Source organism: Ischnura elegans, chromosome 1, assembly GCF_921293095.1.
Source record: "Ischnura elegans chromosome 1, ioIscEleg1.1, whole genome shotgun sequence".
NCBI classification, from domain to species: domain Eukaryota; kingdom Metazoa; phylum Arthropoda; class Insecta; order Odonata; family Coenagrionidae; genus Ischnura; species Ischnura elegans.
The window spans coordinates 149,833,637-149,846,016 of NC_060246.1; the positions used below are offsets into that span (position 1 = coordinate 149,833,637).

The following is a 12,380-nucleotide window of genomic DNA, read 5'->3' on the forward strand; positions in this document are numbered from 1 at the left end:
TTCCTTTGTTCTGCGACCACATGCCTTATTTCCTAGTTTAACCTTTCTTTGAACTTCGGTTAAATTTTGTTTGTCGAGAGTCATCATATAACCTGTCCTCGCTTTCTTTCGCTGCGATAACAAAAAATCCTTGTCCTCTCTAGCTTTAGGAAGCTTCATTGCGTTCCCATGTGCTATAAGATGCCATCCTACGATCTCCGATTCTTGATTTTCAAACGGCTTCTATCCTTCTCATGTTTTCGGTGCAGGTTTTAATGGATCCAATTATATAACTGTGCTTTTTTTCGTTGTCACGATCCCTTCTTTAAGCCAAAATATTATTAATTTTGCATAAACATGGTGCGCACTTTAATTAAGGTCTCTTTTGCAACCATGCATCTAATATTTAAGATTACTCGGTGTGGGATCCAATAAATATCCAATGTTTGTATGCATTACACCAAGAATAAGGTCACACCTTGAATATTCCGAGAGAGGAGGGCAAGGAGTTCAGTGTTCGCTAGCCTCGGTGGCAGTAGAGTCATGCCAAACCGATGGTCGCGGGTTCGAGTCCCGCCAATGTGTGGGTTTTTTTAACGCATTGTCCAATTATATCAAAACGATCGTAAATGGGGGAACTTGTGGTCATTACAGGTATCATTGTTATTATCATATTATTATCATTTTTTCCGATTGCAGTTTGTTTCGATATTTATTTTCTTAGTGAAAACCAGTTAAAGGAACAGGCAAACGTATCGATGCATAGGGCTTTCAGCACTCATTGCGTTACCTTATAACCGTTTTGCGGGTGAATCGGGGCTATTTCGAGACAAGGGCCTTTAACGCAAAATGAAACAGTGCACTGAAATAATTCTTTCACCCACAACATGTTAGGGATGAGAAGAAGCCCTGGAATTGTTTCCTTTTAGGCCATCAATTCAAACCTAGGAGAACAAGAGAACCAAAGTTGTAACTAGGTGAGTCATGAGAGAGAACTCGAACCAGTGAATTAATTTAAGCGTACTCTGTAATTTGATAATGGAAAATCTTTTCATTTCTTTGTCAAGGAGACAAAATAAGTAACTTTGCTTGTATGCATTACACCAAAAACAAAGTCACACCTTGGACAATACACCTTGAACTCGCCCCCACCCCACCACCACCGTTTACACTCGTGATATTAGCGGAAAAAAATATCTTGCCTTACCAGAAGTTGATAGTTCTGAAAACCTTTGTAGTGATTACTGTATTGCAATGCCATATTTCAAGAAGTTACTGTATCCGTGAAATTCTTACGTTCATGGTGAAACAAAACCCAGTACTATTCCACAAACTTTTTATTATTAGCTGTCTACTAGTTTCGACGTTATTACGGTCATTATCAAGACTAACTTGCTCTGTTAGCCTTGATGATGACCGTATAAACGTCGGAACTAGTAGACTGCAAATAATAAGAAGTTTGTGGAATAGTGCTGGGTTTTGTTTCACCATGGACATCTCATCGTTCCACCAAGTAACGCCCAAATCAGTTAATTTTAATTCTTACGTTAGTTATTCTACGTAATTTCAGTTATCCGCTAGCGTATAAGCAAGATATGCCCGCACATAGTTCTACCTGAGAAAAATCACCGCGGTATTCTGCTATTTGGTGGATTTTATCGCATTTAAATGAGGTTGTTTGTGGTGTACCCTTTCCCGTGCATGTGGAACGTAGTTTCCGCTTGCAGATGTTCCGACGCCGTGAGTAGTTCTTCCTTTGGGATTCCCCGAGCACTCTCCACTTAACGAATGGAGCCACGAGACGACGAGAATTTTGTGCACATCCCAGAAATTCCACCGTCGCCGTCCCAACCTCAAAACTCTTCCCTCACCCCCGACCCACCACCGTTTACACTCATGATATTAGCGGAAAAAAATAACTCGCCTTACCTGACGAGCCACTCTTCCCTTGCACGGAGAGCGTTCTTCATTGTGCTTCAACTTCCCCTCCATTTCCTGTGTTATCCCCACCATGCGTGATCAGATGTTATGTAATCGTTATTGGAATACTTGGGAGCGAATTTCATCGACCCAGTGCATGCTAATAGACGAGATATGACGCTCGTCAGTCTTTTATAATGCGTGAATAGAATGTCAATTTTTTGTGCTATTGGTTGCTTTCGTAATACGTACCAAATTCGAATTATTAAATTGCTGCCGTTGCGTGTGTCTCCTTGTAGAATTTCACACCCGAGGCATCCGTCATCTCCACTAAAAGGTTATTATCGGTTAAAAATAAGCAGTTTATGTATATAATTATTTTTTGCTTGGAATGCCATTATATTTCGATTCCCAGTATTTGAAATCATTTTAAAGTTCATTTTATGGAATTAAATATGGCTACTGGAGGCTGTTATGAGGTTGTGCCTGAGAAATATGGTAGTACTTGTGAAGCATTCAAAAATCGAAAGTAGATTTAATGCAAATCGTGGCTGATTAGGAAGAGAGGCAAAAGGAAAACGCATGGATGACGCCCGCCAATTCTCTTTTTGCTAGTGACGTCGTCTTCTAAAGGCCATGGGAGGAAATAGAAAAAATCTAAAATTGATCCAGTTTTAGCATTAGGAAAAAAATGCGAATTAACAAAAGAATGCTGCCTGATGTGGTGGATATTATAAGCGCAGGAGACCGCCGAGAAATCTTTTATCGATGCATATTTTAATGCCGACCTCTCTATTTTTTTGGTATCTTGAATATTTTGTATGCAGACGAATTCATGATGTAATCATTTCATGGACCAGTGAACAATTGATTGAAGTTTCTCGTTTACACTCTAGTTTATTGAAAGAGATTAGCTATCACTGAGATAGATTATTTTGTCGTGAACGTCATTGAAACTGGCTCTCTCTCTCTCACACTGCCTGTTTATGTTGTGGAAATGCTGGTGATGATTTAGAGGAGAATATGTTAGCCGTTTTATTATTTTGCGCGCCTAAAAAAGTGTATAGATCCGTTAAAAATCTTCTCAGCTAAGTGGTTAGTCGGCTCGAAAGCCATTTGTCGGCCTCCGGTTGCGATGTTGTGGATTGCGTTTTTGGTTCGATAAAGTGAGCGAGGGCTGGGAAGGGGATGTGAGGAAGAAGCCGGTGAAGGAAGTGCTGTCCGGAGAAGGGGGTCTGTGTTGCTCTCCCCATCTGTCGCATTAGATTCTACCGAGCGCCCCGCAGACGAGTCTGAAAACATGTCTTGGTGATTCCAGCGTCGTCCTACCCTCAGCGGCTTGTCTCAAATGTTCGCGTGCGAAGAGTGATAGTTGCATATGTGGTAGTTACTTTTTTATTTACTCTGTTAGTAAAAGGGGGCAGATGCGACGCCTCCTTGCAAGCCTCTTCACATCCATCTTGCTCTGCTCGAGTCCCTTTGCTACGGAATGTGTAGTTGGTTTCCAGAAGGGTCTGCAAAAATGCAGGTTTTGGTTGGAGAGGAGATTGTGAGCATTTTTGGCCCTATAAACGTAGGTTTTCAGTTAATTTGTTACCGAGAAATAGCTGCTTAAGCATTTTTTCAGATCCTTTTTTACATTTGCCGTGTATCTGTTGTGTGCATATTATCATGATGACCTTCCGAATATTTGTAAAAATGTCAGATTTATTACGCATATCTGTTAAGGAAATAACCTTGTACTAACCGGCGGTGAAATTCAATTAAACATACTTATTACTGTATTAAAAAAGAGCGAAAATTCCATCAAGGAAAAATATCTTATGACTTGATCTGGACCTCAACCTGGATCCCTCGAATGATTGCCGATTACCTCTGGTATAGCGATAAATTCTTCTTCTATCCACGTGGATATGTGGTTGCTACATAACAGGGATCGGCAACCCATGGGCACCCCGTCATGTGGACCCCGAAGCCGGACGAATAGTTATTCATCAATTAATAAAGTGAATATTATAAAATTGAGATCGTTTTGATGCGTCTATTACTGAAGATAAATGCAGTAACTGTAACAAAAATATCCTGGGAAAATAGTGATGACTTCCACCCATGCAGCATTGTCAATTTGAAAAGGGGACTCGCAGGTAACTGTAATAGTCCATTCCCAATTGAATATGCGGCCCACAGGCATGAAAAGGGTGCATATCCCTGCTGTAGTGGACAATATAGTGGTATATGCCACCGGGTACGCATTGACACAAGCCATCATGTTTAATTATTTATTTTCAACGGCAGCAGCTAATTTACAGATAATATACAGTGGTATATGAAAACATAAGATGGTAAAATGTTAGTAAAATATCAAAGGGGAGTGTGACAACGAAGAAGGTTAAACAAAGTAAAGTGAACAAGAGAAATACGACGTATTAAGGAACCAGGAGAAGGGAGGCCCGCCTGCGGATTTTATGGAGGCTGTCAAAAAAGAGGTCGCATTCGGACGCAACTTGATTTCCACGGCGGGTAAATCTTGCAGGAGGACTGTTGAAGTCGAAATTGGTTGCATGGTGTTTGCGGCTCAAAATGTCACGGGATCTTGTAGTAGTTGGGATTCCGAAGTCGATTTCAGCCAGGATATCTGAAAAGTTTACGTAGCCATTTATAACTTTAACTAGCAGGACTACATCGGTTACATCACGCCGCAGGTCAAGAGGTGGAAGATTGAAATCCCTGGATAGGTCTTCCACAGGGAACATCCATATAGCCGAAACCCATTCGTACACCAACCAGACGAATAAAACGTATTTGCAGGGCCTCCAGTCTTATCTTGTTACCAAGTGTGTGGGGACCACACGGGACTTGCGTATTCCACCAGTTGTCTTACAAGGCAGCTGTAAAGAGAACGTAGTGCAGAAGGGTTGTCAATATCTCTAGAAAACATTGATATAAAGCCGAGCATCTTTTTTGACTTGTTGCAGATATAGTCAATGTGATCATGAAATCCCATATCACAAGATAATATGACACCACGTCTTTTATGCTCTGGGAACGTGGGAATTCATGTGAGTTACCTTGATGATGTATTCAGTTTTGTTTGGTTGATGTTGGGTCATTGTGAAGTATCTAAAACTTTACCGTTATAAAAACGAAGTTAGCACCTCTCTCTCGGCTGATCTCAATTGCTCATTTAATCCAATTCTCTTTTCGTAATGCCTATTTTTTTTACTCTGACAATTTAATATCTGGGTAACTCACCTAATTTTTTCAAGATATTAAAGCGGGCCCAGTATGTGACGGAAATGAATATTTTGCGCTTAACATTGCATATCTTGAATTATTTTTTTTCCGGAAACTGCGTAGGCTTGGGGCGAGCGATAAGAATTGCGCGACAGGAAAGCTTGTTACGAAATATGTGCAGATATTAGTTGTAATCTTTTGTTATTCCAGGAGTATAGTAACGTTTATGTTGGTTGACGCTGCTCTACGGCTGTAAACACCCTCCCATAGATTTGTCGTTGATATCTTTATAATTTCCCCGTCGATAAACTGCTACGTCACCTTCGGCGTCTTTTAGCGAGTCGACGCGACGTCCTTAAAAGAACGATTTCCACGGAATATACCCAACAGCCCATACAACCGAGTGCGGTCTTCCCTTAGGCAACTTCCTTTACAAAGAAGTCCAGAAAAACTCAATTTGGTGCCACATTTTGCAATTCCCAGATTCTTCACTCCGAAGTTTCCTTTTTCACGTGGCTTTATTTTTTCGGGGAGATAGTATTTGAACCCCAGTTATCATAACTATCTACTTGAATTCGGAAAATCGTAAAGTGTGCTGAAGCCAAAAGTTTGATGGAAGAGTAGCGTCATGAATACGTATGGCGTTGATGAATGATTTTTCTACCTTTATTTAAACCATTACTTTAACCCTATCTTTACATGTAACATTATTAATCCTATAATTTTCTCCTTCCGTTTGTACCAAAATTATGAAGATATGGTTTAATGATTGATGTATATTTCGTTTGTGCAAGTAATTTGTTAGAAACTGATCTGAAAGAATTAATATAAAACAACGATTTCACTTACGCGCAATTTACGGTGTAGTACCAAAATAGTATTATATGTGGGACCCATTTTCTGGTAATTTTTCTGATTACGTTGTGCGGTTTAGAATTTTAATTCAGTGCGATTTGGCACACCTTCTTTTGTAGCTGTATGGTGGTTTACTTTTTACTATATAATGTCTTGATCTCTAATTGCATTCTGCTTGATTAAAAGATCATTTGATCAATTTCACTCGGTAAACCTGTGCTCTCTCGTAATTAAGTCGGATGCAAACAGCAACCTCTTAAGAGTTGAGATATCCTCATCTTGGAATTCCAGTGTGATCGTTTTTTTTTCGAGGTTAGGCCTGAACTCGCTCAATTGCCATCGTCAAATTATTTGATAAGAGACGGTACTGTATCGATAAGCACGTATCACCGATTAAGCTATCAGAGACGGTTCATTATTTACTCGAACGAGGCTGACTTTAATGTTGGGATCGCTCTTGCATTGAGCAGATATTTTTTTGCTCTTTCAGGGAGATCCTGCTGTGATGAGGGAAGTTTTTGTTTTCGAGGGCGTGCAATATCTTACGAATCCGAATGAATCATCGACGCACCACATGATGATTGATAGGTATCGCATGCGATCATCCACTTATTAACTTCGAAAATGAGTTTGCATTCGGCATTCATTCATGAATTAGTATTTTTTTACAGCATACATTGACTTTATTTTATGAATGTTCATTTATGTTTTGGGAAAACTGATTTAAAGGAGGTAGTGTGTTATATTAAGTGATGTTTGGTGAAAGTTTAGTGGAGAGAATTTACCATTTGCTTTCCTCGCTTACTTTTTCTACTTAAAAAGCTGTCCTATTGGGCTCTGGTTTAGTAACAAAGCTTATTAGTCATATTTGGTCATAAGAAAAGGATGGAGAATGGGTAATGATTGAAAAATATAAATAAGAATAATTGACCACATTAGTGCATTTTCGTCTACGTTTTTTTTTGCCTACGTGGGTTACATGTAAAAAACTTGCTGTTATTTTTTTCTTGAAGTTGACTGAATTATTCTATGTAAATATTAAATTTGGAACATCATCGAGTATTTTTTAGTATTTAGTCCCGTTTAGCTCTACGGTTGAAACTAGCTCTGAAGCTATTTTTTTCTCGTTTCGTAGTCTCACGACTATGCCCCATATAGTGAGTAAAGCTTTGCATTCATTGATTTTTGGGCTAACTTCCAGCAGGCATCCAAATAAAGAATGGGTGTTACGATTCAGGGCAGCAGTGGCATTTTGGGCCTCTTTCGTTCTGTAAACGCACCAGAGAGCGGGGTTGAAATTTGGTAGCCTTCTCCATGTAATGGTCATTTAGTAAAATAACTGTTATATTGCTTTTAACCCATGATCAGTTGCCGCCGTTAAATCGTCGGTAAGGTCAATAATCGCGCGTATATGTTGATTTTATCGAAAAGTCGACGATTTCTCCCTCTTTCGATATCTCTTCTCTGTGTTGGATCAATTGTATTAACCATGCCCCGTGATGCAAGGTCAGTAGCGCCTCGCTCGCTCTGTTTCACTGCGTTGTTTTCATGATCGATATTCGGTCCCTTCGCTTCTGATTTCAAGTGGCGACGTAAATATTGTGACAGATAACTGTCAGGTAATTCGAAAAGAAGTAGCTTGCCGCCGTGTAAAATCAGTCTCACCATTCCCCATGTTCTCATAATATATTATTCATCGATAAGCGATCAATTTTTTTCGTCTGACTTAGTAATACATTTTGTTGACAATCCATGGAAAAAAATTTATACCGACTGCTGGTTACTTAGTGAAATATCCTAACTTATTCACTTCCCGTTCTGCTGATATTTCAATGGCAGGGGGTACCTTAATGTAATATAATTATGGAAAATGAATTCCTGTAGTTTTAATTTAATCCATATACTGAAACCAAAGAGCGTTGTCATTTATTTTATGTGCCTTTGATTTCAATTTTTTCTTGCTTGCAATTTTAAGTTAAACTTGGTAATTCCGAGAATAAGTTTAATTGGCCGTAGCGAACGCTTCGGGGTTAATTTTCCGGGCAGCGGCCTCTGCTGGTTTATTTCAATCGCGTGCGATGCTTCCGAAAGACAGGATCGAAGCCTCTTAGTCCCTTACATGCCAACTCAGCGGTGTGCCGTCGACTCCAGCGTCTCCCTGTTACATAAGCTCTATTTAAAGTGATATACCACTATTCTGTCTCTCCGGATTATCAGCGCGCTCTTTTCTCGATTAGTGGTGAGTCATTGATAGGTAGGTCGGAATCTTCTGGCAATTAAAATGTCATTACGTGTCGGTGATGATGAAATTAAAATAAAAAACGCTTTTGTTCTCTTAAGACGAAGTTATTAGTTATTCCTCATGCGTAATCAATTCCCATATGCTGATAAAGAGCCTCATTTTTTGCTGAAGACTTTCTGTCGATTTTAGCACTAAAATTGCTCATTTAATCAAGTCTCATTCAATTATGGGAGCCACTTAATGATTTCGTTCAAGAATCCTGTGGGTTTCCGTTATAATTTCCGTTCGTACTGTGCATGCTTGATCTTCATTGAGCTTATTTTCCCGTTTCTCCACGAGAGTGACGCAACTAGATTGACATCATGAGTAACCGTTTGCACCCATGACATGTTTAGACAGCCTTGACGTACTTAAATAATTGATAGATCGCGTGTTAAGAAACGTATAGATTATTATTTTTTACCACGTGCGGGTTCGGAAAATCTGAAGGCCGTGTTTTCCTCATTGTCTATGGAGTATTTCTATGATAATTTTGGTCATACCCTCAATTACATACATTTATATAACAAATATATTTTGTTATCTTGTGGTTATAGCAAGAAATGGAATTCCGAGCCCGTACTCTTTTTAACCGGGGTGATCGCCCTTTCTCCCCTTATGTTTTTGCCTTAAAGGGGCTTTGCTTCGTCCGAGGATCGATTGGTATAGTCAGTGTCACATTTTAAAGATCTACATGCGAAACTCGCTCATCAAATTTTGGTGTTAATGATTGATAATATCATCGCCCAGCCTATAGCAAATTCATTATAGAAGTATCCGATTGACATGTAATGTTCTCAGCATATTTTGCGACACTGTATTGTAGTTGATATTTATTCTTAGCTACTGGATTTGAAGTAGATTTTAGTTTTTTTATGCTATCAAAGTAACGCAAATGTTTATAAATTGAATTGATGGGGTGATTCCTCGTAGTTTTAGCCGGTATTTAGACCTTTAGACGTAGCGTAGAAAAGTAAGTTTTTGTAACATTACGTGCAATTTTTTTCACATCGCTACCGCCATCTATGCTTATAGTTTTGTAACATACATAATAATATAACATATAATTACTCATGCGTAAATTGCATTAATTAAATTTTTTAGTAGCTGACTCTGACCTCAATCTCGATGCTCGGTTGATTTTAACTTTAACGATGCCAGTGGCGTTGTCTTCGAGTTTTGTTGTCATGAGTGATTCTTGTCATTTTTACTTGGATGTCTTGGATACCAATCTTTATTTTTAACCCTTATTCATGATTGGATAAGTGAAGATGAATTCATTGCTCCGCAAGCCACCTGAGTTTGAGTGCGGCGATGATCTTTTTTGCCTGAAAAGAGTACACATTGCTAAAATTTTAGGTGCACTTTAGATTTGTTTTGCTATTATGGTGGCGTGTGACTTGATCCTCTTTAGGCTAAAATTGAAGTTTGGGAGGTGAGGAGTGGAGTAAAATCAAGGAGGCCGTTCAAGTAAAAGGAACTCCTTTAAAATTAAATGCATCATCCTTTTACGAAATAAGTAACCGCAGAACTATTATCCCGGAAGGGGATTTTAAAAAGATATTCTGCCGGAAGGTATAGGAAGGGAATTGATATTGTCGTTATTTAGTGTTCGAGCAATACGATAAATTGGGAAGAAAATCACATCGTTTATGAAATCACTTTTCTCTGTAGAGGAATGGATAAATGCTAATTTTTGTCACCTTCATAATCAATGATGTATGTACTGATGGTGATGACGACGGAAGAAAAAGGAAATCGGCATGCACCGTCGAATCGACTATTTTCTACCGCAAAGAGAGAAAAATATTACGGGATGGGAGAAGTTTGAGGTACTTGAAGTTGGGAGAGGGTTATTTTTGGCCAGTATCAATATTAAAGCAGTAGCGGATACAGAAAAAACTCAAGGAGGGACGGGGCGCAAATATTTCTTGAGAACTTTTATCGGAATGAAAAATAAGTCGCATGCAAAGTTTGAGAAAGTTTCATTCAAGATGATTATACACATATACAAGATAATGCTATCTTATGATACAAAAAAGTAGCAATTTTGGTTCTGCAATGTTAGGCAATCAGGTGGCCCCGCAAGGAGGGGCGCGCTCCCCCTTCGCCCCCCATTTGTATCCGCCAATGTATTAACGGACTGCGAATGCCCAAGAGCCTCTCTGTACCTGGTTTACTATACCATAGCTGGACGCTCTTGCCCTTGGAGGTGGTCGTCTGGATTTTCTGTGCTTCCGCCTTGTTCGGAGAATGGGAACGCAGTGGTGTGGATACCTCGGATTTGCATCTCGGCCCCTGATCGGTGGAGTTCAGTGATGTCCGCTTCGTCGAAGCACTAACGCGTTTCGGCTCGTCATTTATAATTTGACGCTGTGGATCTTCCTTCATCCCTATCGCTTCTGCTGCCATCACCCTGTCACTTTAGCGGGATAGATGGTTGTGTTCTCCAGATGTGGACACAACATTGTCTCCAATGGTGCTGCATCTGCCCTCGCACCTTACGCTTGTCGTCTTGCACTTGACGCACTACCAAAGAATTCTTCCGTTATAAGTGTGCTTGTCTTTTTTATATAAGAAACCCTTGACCTCAAGGAGGTTTGCCCCTTTCTTACTCTTCACGAACTTCAACATTATTGCTGAAATGCCCTCCGTGCTGTTTTAATGATGGGAGTAGACTGAGACCTGCGTATCTGCCTCCGGAAGAGGCCAAGCCCCCCAATGTTGTAGGCGATCTTTAGGCGTCGACCTTTTTGCATCTACTTTTTGCGTTGACCTTTTTACATGGGATTTAAATCGAGTGACCAACGTAAACCGAATTAACTGCTGAATACTTGTGCTCTCTGCTTTTTGACATGCGTTCATTAATTTGTTTATAGACAATGACTTTTTTATTAGAAATATTATTCATATCGTGCTGAAAAAATAATTGAAAAAATTATTTCATGATAATCACTGCACGCTTCTTGAGTCACAAGGTCCCTCCCCCAACCCCTATGTCTCATATTTTGAAATTTTACTTTGTGAATCATTTTATTTCAGTTGTCTGTATCCTTTAATATAAATTCAAATTCCTGCATAATTTTTTTTTGCAATAATTTCGAAATAATACATGGTAATCATGAGCTCTTATATAGGATATTTTACCTAATACCTTCGTGCCAGTGGTGAACCGTGTTTTTTTGCCTAACTATATGTGATTAATGGCTACTCTGGTGTAGACCTTATTGTTTAATGTTATTATTTTGTCACCGATTTGTAATAATAAATTAATTTCAATGTACGTCATTAGTAATTTGGAGTCCATCAAATTACACAGAAGATCATTGGCAGTGGAGCCGTTGCACAGAATAATTCTTCAGTCACAATGCAAAGACCTATAGAGTATTTTTCACGCGTCAGCGTGTAGATTCATCCCAAGAACTTAATTTACGTGTGTTGATGCAATCGTTGTAGGATATAATATTTATTTATTTATGTCACACCAAAAACAGCACTAAGGCCTTTACATTGGGCTTATAAGCAAAATAAATTATATAAATATAATAATGAACATGTAAAAAATTAACATCATAAGTAACAATCATTTTCAGCTTATACAACAGATACAAAAGGTCAGTGTCAGAAAGATAGACTTTTCACTTTGGCGTCTAAGTCTCAATAAAGTTAGTTGAATTATCGTGGTATTAAAACCAGTGAGGTTACGTGTTGTAAATCAGAATAAGTATATTATGGTTAGAAGATTAGCCGAAGGGAGAGTGGAGTGGAGAGCTGCGTCAAACAATTTTCGCATTACTAACTCAGGATGATGACGTTACTTGAATAAAAATTCCTCTGCATAATAATGAATAAACCAAGCAACCCTTAGTCATAATGTCTACGCCGTTATTTTTTCTCTTATTGAAATGAATATTCTGTATAATTTATGTAAAATATTATTTATTTTTCTGTTCAATATGAAACTCTTGGTCTTTACTGTCTTATTCTGCGCGTCACGATTAAAGTTTTCTATGCTTCTACGGGCATACACAAATAAAACTTCTTTTATATAATTTTTGGATTTTTCCCGGCGAACAATTGCAGTGAAGTTTTCTCGGGTTTCACACCGGGT

The 12,380-nt window shown here is 38.9% G+C and overlaps 1 protein-coding gene and 1 long non-coding RNA gene across 2 annotated transcripts in view; one reads left to right on the forward strand and one right to left on the reverse strand.

The window, feature by feature from the left end:
* Nucleotides 1–12,380, forward strand: part of LOC124172219 (vesicle-fusing ATPase 1-like) — a 69,347-nt gene that overhangs the window by 20,270 nt on the left and 36,697 nt on the right. The gene's annotated exons all lie outside the window — the stretch shown is intronic.
* On the reverse strand, nt 4,175–10,912 carry LOC124172226. Its single transcript, XR_006868089.1, has 2 exons — nt 10,441–10,912; nt 4,175–4,787 (listed from the first exon to the last, which is right to left on the reverse strand). It is a non-coding gene; the product is annotated as an uncharacterized LOC124172226 (long non-coding RNA).